Genomic DNA, 7,719 nt, shown 5'->3' on the forward strand with positions numbered 1-7,719 from the left:
ACATCTTAAAGAATAAATGCCTGAGAGGGTGTGGAGAGAAAGTAACCCTCCTGCACTGTTGTTCACAATGTACTTAGGAGAATGTGTGGAGGGTCACTCAAAAATAACATACAAGTGTTCCTGATGATAATCTTGGCTTTCTTTGTCCACCAAAGCTAAATAAAAAAACACGGAGACAGAGCTTGCAGGAAATAGAGCAGTGGCTTCAATCCTCAGCCAGTGGAGGGGGGAACACGGTAGCCCCCCACCATGAGGAGTCTAGGGGCTTATATAAGGCAAGGACGCACAGTGAGGGGCTGGTGATGAGGAACACACGTTAGAATCTTCCCCGAACAGTCACAGGCTGGCGTCTGTAACTCAGTAACTGAGTCTGGCAGTTTGGGGGCTCTGCAGCCTCCTTTCCAGGTGTAACTACAAGGGGAAGGGTGTTGTAGGCATCAGCAAAGGACTCTAGGTGTGAAGTGCAGCTCCTGCAGAGTGAGGAGGCAGAAAAGCAAACTAAGTTACCGACACACAGAGTTAAGAGCAGCTAAAGTAAAAGAGGGAAAGAAAGAAAACCAGGAACGCTCAGGCTGCTCACTGAGCTCTTTATATTCTTTGTTCTCGGGAAAGTAAAGAAAAAAACTCACTCCTTTTTATTTCTTTTTACTGCAACCAGTTCCCCCATCATTTTATGCCCTCCATATCAGTGGAGAAAGGGAAATAGGTCTCATTCTTGTTCTTGTCTGACTGAGGACAAAACCTCAGTATTGGTCTGTTTGACGATCACCAGCTGTTCAGCCCAGGGACCCATCTTTCTCCCACTTCAAATTTTCTTTGAGAGACATGAACCCCAAGAAATCTTTACTGGGGTGATGAGACAGATGGTCAATCTTTAGTAACTTCAGTGCTGACATGGGATTCATAGACCCTATCTAATCGGGGTCACGGAGCTCTCGCCCTGTTTTATTAAGGGGCCCCAGGGTGACTTTTGTGGTTACTCTCGGAGGATCTGTTCAGAGGAGTGCCTGTAATCTCTTTGGGGCCGTGAGTTTTCTCGGTCATTATTATCTTGAAATAAATATGTTGTCATCTGGAGGAGACAAGTCTTAACAGATAGTTTAAGAAAACAGAGGCCACAGATCAGTAAAAGAGTTATTGTAACTAGGGATCAAAGAAAGGGTAAGAACCAACTTACGTTTGATGATGATTTTGATTGTGGTCCAGACAGGGCCAGGGCTTCGGTCATCCTGTCCAAAGGGATGGAGCCATTCGGACCCAGAAATAGCTGGAGGAATAACAACCTGAACATTAATAGACAAAGTAGAAAAAAAAAATAAGCCTGAAATTGAGCCTGAATCCTAACTTAGACTCAACACTTTGAGGGAACTTGTAGCCAGGTAGTCAGTTGTCTAGGCTTTTCTACGTAGGTCTTAACCTTTAATGTGACTATTGGTCATTACACATTTGTTTTTCTCTTCTTGTCAACATATGATCCGGAGCAATTTCCTTGTCTAAACATATAACAGTTACAAGAAGAGACCTTTTAAAAGTGAGATTGTGTCACCTGCTACTAGCAGGCTTCGTTTTCAGAATGCTGAAGGCACCATAAGTCTGACACAGCTTGGAAAACTCAAGTCTCAACAACACAAGGACTTGTCTGAAATCACACTGTATCGTCACCTAGTTATTTCCATAGCTCCTCTATTTTGACTTTAATTGTAAATTTTTTTCTTAACAGCCAAAATGGCTGTCACTGTCAGTAATGTTAGTGTTTCTCTAGGTTTGAGAAGATACAAGAATCAGGGGTCATAAAAATCTCCTCCCAAAAGTGTCCAACTCTCTGAAGGCCTCTTCTGTAGGGTTTGTTTTTTTTTTTTTTGGAGCGCAGAGTGCCCCATTTCTAATTTCCACCCTGAACTCCTTTCAGGGGTGTTGAAGGTCAGCAGCTTCAGTGGCTGTGATTCAATTTTTGTGGAGGTAGATGGCAGAGCCCCTTCAGCGTCATGAATCTGACCATAGTTTGGGGCCACTACATAACCATTTTGTCACACAATTGGTAATGTAAGGGACAACACTTTTTTTTTAATTTTTAAAAAATTTAAAAGACATGGGAACCCATGCAATCTTGGCCCAACAAGGTACAATAGTCAAGTCTGGGCAGCGAGCTAAATGTAGAAATTACAGATGAATAGAAACAGAAGATGAGGCACGTGTACACAGTGCAACGTTTCTCAACAATAAGGAAGCAGGAAATAATGCCAAGTCCGGCCACAGGAAATAAAGTAGAGACGATCATTCCAAGGGAAGCAAGGGAGACAGGGAGAGGCACGTGTCACGTGGTATCACCTCTCAGTTCGGTTCAGCTCAGTTGCTCAGTCGTGTCCGACTCTTTGCAACCCCATGAATCACAGCACGCCAGGCCTCCCTGTCCATCACCAACTCCCGGAGTTCTTTCCCAAAGAAACACAGCCTAACAGATTTAGAAAAGAAACTTCTGGTCACCAAGAAAATTAAGTTGCATCAGACTGAAAAGGAAAAAAAGACACACATGATTGTGATTCACCTATATACTCCAGTTCAAATCACAGGGTAAAAACAGAAAAATATGGAACAAGAAATGCTGATTCTATTCTCTTCAGGCCACGGTGACCCGGGTTGGTGTCCCACCCCGGAGTCTGATTGGCTTGGGCACCAAGGCTGAGCGTCCTGGGGCTGAGGGAGCTTGGAGCATATGGCAGGCAGTGTGCCCCCACAGTGGATCCACAGTGCCTCTTTCCCTCTGCAGAGCCCCCAACCTTCAGAAACAAGTGGGGGAAGTTAGGAGTTTGGAATTAACATATACACAGAAATATATATCAAATAAATGGTCAAAACGTAACTAGTGAATAGCATAGGAAAGTTGATGAACACACTGTAACCACCTATACGTGAGAATGAACCCAGAGAGAATAAATAAACATCTACGCATAACTGAATCATGTATCTGTACAACTGAAACAAACACATCAGAATCAACAACATTCCAACATAAAACAAGGAAATTACGGGGAGGGGAAGAAAGTGGGACATGGAGAAGTGCTGCCCCCTCGTGGCCTTTTAATTGACCAACACCGTGAAAAGTAGCGCTGCGGGGCATTTAATGCACGAGGGTCAAGGGGCCGAAGGCAAGACACCTGCCTCCGAGAAACGTCCTAGGTGTCAATGAAAAAAATTCGAAACAAGGTAGGCATTCAAGTGGCCAATTTCAAGAGGTAAGTTTAACTCACACCCTTTAAAAGAATCACATGAAAAGATGTCCACATCACTAAATAACGGAGACATGCAAATCAAAATTAGAATGAGGTATTTCCTCCCTTAGATCACAATGACCGCTGTCCAAACACTGACAGTAATAAGCGCTGGAGAAAGTGTGGAAATAAGGGAGCCACCCCACAATGTTATTGAAAAGGTGGGTTAGTAGCAGCCACCATGAAGAACAGTGTGCAGGTTTTTTTAAGAAATGGTCATGAGAATGAAATTATAATACTGCCTGACAGCACACAGAAAAATAAACTCCAAATAGATTACAGACCTAAATCAAAGGACAGAAAATATGAAACTCTTAAGGGAAAAAGCAGAACACACTTTGACATAAAATGCAGCAAGTTTTTGTTTGACCCACCTCTTAAAATCATGAAAAATAAAACAAAAATAAATAAATGGGACCTCATCCCCAAGAAAAAATAAATGCAAAAAAATAAAATGGCTGTCTGAGGAGGCCTTACAAATAGCTGTGTAAAGAAGAGAAGCAAAAAGCAAAGGAGAAAAGGAATGATACACCCATCTGAATGCAGAGTTCCAAAGAATCTCAAGGAGAGATGAGAAAGGCTTCCCCAGTGATCAATGCAAAGAAATAGAGGAAAGCAATAGAATAGGAAAGACTAGAGATCTCTTCAAGAAAATTAGAGATACCAAGGGAACATTTCATGCAAAGATTAGCTCAATAAAGGACAGAAATTGTATGGACCTAACAGAAGCAGAAGATATTAAGAAGAGGTGGCAAGAATACACAGAAGAACTGTACAAAAAAGATCTTCATGACCCAGATAATCACGATGGTGTGATCACTCACCTGGAGCCAGACATCTTGGAATGTGAAGTCAACTGGGCCATAGGAAGCATCACTATGAACACAGCAAGTGGAGGTGATGGAATTCCAGTTGAACTATTTCAAATCCTAAAAGATGATACTGTGAAAGTGCTGCACTCAATATGCCAGCAAATTTGGAAAATTCAGCAGTGGCCACAGGACTGGAAAAGGTCAGTTTTCATTCCAATCCCAAAGAAAGGCAATGCCAAAGAATGGTCAGACTACCACACAATTGCACTCATCTCACACGCTAGTAAAGTGATGCTGAAAACACTCCAAGCCAGGCTTCAACAGTATGTGAACCATGAACTTCCAGATGTTCAAGCTGGCTTTCGAAAAGGCAGAGGAACCAGAGATCAAATTGCCAACATCTGTTGGATCATTGAAAAAGCAAGAGAGGTCCAGAAAAATATCTATTTCTGCTTTATTGACTATGCCAAAGCCTTTGACTGTGGATCACAATAAACTGTGAAAAATTCTGAAACAGATGGGGATAACAGACCACCTGACCTACCTCTTCAGAAATCTGTATGCAGGTCAGGAAGTAACAGTTAGAACTGGACATGGAACAACAGACTGGTTCCAAATAGGAAAAGGAGTATGTCAAGGCTGTATATTGTCATTCTGCTTATTTAACTTATATGCAGAATACATCATGAGAAACACTGGGCTGGATGAAGCACAAGCTGGAATCAAGATTGCCAGGAGAAATATCAATAACCTCAGATATGCAGATGACACCACCCTATGGCTAAAGAGCCTCTTGATGAAAGTGAAAGAAGAAAAGGGAAAAGTTGGTTTAAAGCTCAACATTCAGAAAACTAAGATCATGGCATCTGGTCCCATCACTTCATGGCAAATAGATGGAAAAACAGTGGAAACAGTGTCAGACGTTATTTTTGGGGGCTCTAAAATCACTGCAAATGATGACTGCAGCCTTGACATTAAAGGACGCTTACTCCTTGGAAGGAAAGTTATGACCAACCTAGACAGCTTTTTAAAAAGCAGAGACATTACTTTGCCACCAAAGGTCCATCTAGTCAGAGCTATGGTTTTTCCCGTAGTCATGTATGGATGTGAGAGTTGGACTATAAAGAAAGCTGAGCGCCAAAGAATTGATGCTTTTGAACTGTCATGTTGGAGAAGACTCTAGAGAGTCCCTTGGACTGCAAGGAGATCCAACCAGTCCATCCTAAAGGAGATCAGTTCTGGGTGTTCATTGGAAGGACTAATGTTGAAGCTGAAACTCCAATACTTTGGCCACCTGATACAAAGAACTGACTCATTTGAAAAGACCCTGATGCTGGGAAAGATTGAAGGTGGGAGGAGAAGGGGATGACAGAGGATTAGATGGTTGGATGGCATCACTGACTCAATGGACATGAGTTTGAGTAAACTTCGGGAGTTGGTGATGGACAGGGAGGCCTGGCCTGCTGCAGTCCATGGGGTAGCAAAGAGTCTGACACGACTGAGCAACTGAACTGAACTGAACTCCTCTTTAAAGCACTGGCACAGTAGAGGAAACCATAAACACAACAAAAAGACAAAGCTCATAATGGAACTAATCTGTGCAAACAGACACCCACAAGGAATTTCTCTCCAAAACAAACACAGCTTATGCACCTCGATATCAAACAACCCAGTCAAATAGGGGCACAAGGTTTAAACAGACCTTTCTCCACTGAAGACGTAGAGATGGCCACGAAGCACGTGCAAAGATAGCATCTGAAGTATTAGAGTACTGTGGATCAGAGGTGGTGTCACCTCACACATCAGGACAGTCAGCCTAGAGAATCTATGACAATAAATGTTGGAGAGGGGATGGAAAAAGGAACCCTCCTAGCTGTTGGTGGGAATGTAAGTCAGCAAATCTACAAAGCAGATTAGGACAAAGGTTCATTAAAAACTTAGCAGAGAAGTACCATCAGTCAGTCAGTCAGTTCAGTCGCTCAGTCGCGTCCGACTCTTCGCGACCCCATGAATCACAGCACGCCAGGCCTCCCTGTCCACACCAACTCCCGGCGTTCACTCAAACTCATGTCCATCGAGTCGGCGATGCCATCCAGCCATCTCATTCTCTGTCGTCCCTGTCTCCTCCCGACCCCAATCCCTTCTAGCATCAGACTCTTTTCCAGTGACTCAACTCTTCGCATGAGGGGACCCAGCAATCCCATTCCTGGTCATAGATCCAGGGAAAACCATAATTTTAAAGACAGGTACACCCCAGTGTTTACGGCAGCACCATGTACAAGAGCCAAGACATGGAAGAAGCTAAGTGGGCTAGGGCAGATGAATGGGTAAAACGGTGGGGACACACTCACAGAGCAGTATTAGTCATAAAGGGTGACGTCACGCCACGTCCAGCAGCACGGAAGGCAGGAGAGATGATCACCCCAGGTGACGTGAGACAAAGACAAATATCCTATGACATCACTTAGGGGTGGATTCTAAACAGACCCAGATGAATTTCTTTACCAAGCAGAAATGGCCTGACAACATAGCACAGTGCCTTACGGTTACCGAGAGGGAAGTGAGGTGGGTGGAGGAGACGAGCAGGGAGGATGGACACACACACACGACTCTGTAAAATGATCGACAGGAACCCACCTTAGGCCGAGGACCCCTGCTCAACACTGCATAATAAACTACACGGAAAGGGAGCCCAAAAAGGAACATGGACACGGCTATGCCAGAGGGAGTCACGGTGCTGTCCACCTGAAACGAACAGCACACTCTGCAATATTGTAGTCACCTATGCGCCAATGCAAAACACAGATGACAGAAAGAGAGTGCTGACTCTCTGTTCCCCTCAGGCCTTGGTGACCTGGCTGCTGCCCCCTCCCTGAAGCCTGGGCAGGCCTGGGCCCGCGGGAGGACTGTCTTGGGGCTGAGGGGACTAGGGATAGGTCCTCCTGAAGCAAAACTCCGCCTAATACACCCAAAGGACGGTGGTGCCGCTGGCCCAGAAGAGCTTTGAAAAGCCCCCTGGGCTCAATGTCTCCTGGCGACGGGGCTCCCACCTCCATCTTCCTTCCTTAGGGTCACCCCACCTATGATGACAGCGCCCTCCACAGAGTGGTGTTCCAGGAACTGCGATGGGTCCAGGGCATAGGGCTAAGGGAGGAAGATGGAATGGCACGCAAGCCTTGGGAGTTTCTTCTGGCACATTCCACCCGAATCGGCAATCCAGGAATAGGACTTTCCCCAAGGCTCTGGTTGCCCCAGGCATTAACATGCTGCTGCCTTTTGGCCATTTCCTGTAGCAACAACTTTGAAGCCATCGCTCATGTAGCATAGTGTGACTTGCTCAGTCGCGTCGGACTCCTCAAGACCCCATGGACTGTAGCCCGCCAAGGTCCTCTGTCCATGGGATTCTCCAGGCAAGAATACTGGAGGAGGCTGCCATTTCCTTCTCCACCATTGCTCATGGGCACTTAATATTCATAAGGCCAGCAGGCTGTAAGTGAAAAACACCTGCCCTCAAGAGATGTCCTAGGGAAGGTCAGCAGAAAAATATTAAAAACAGAGTAGGCGTTCAAGAAGACAATTTGAACAAGTAAGTTTAACTCACACTGTTTTAAAAAATCACATGCAGCACTCGTGGCTGA

Source organism: Moschus berezovskii, chromosome 17 (genome assembly GCF_049115385.1).
Source record: "Moschus berezovskii isolate FMDL1 chromosome 17, NW_MosBer_1.0, whole genome shotgun sequence".
In the NCBI taxonomy this organism is placed as follows: Eukaryota; Metazoa; Chordata; class Mammalia; order Artiodactyla; family Moschidae; genus Moschus; species Moschus berezovskii.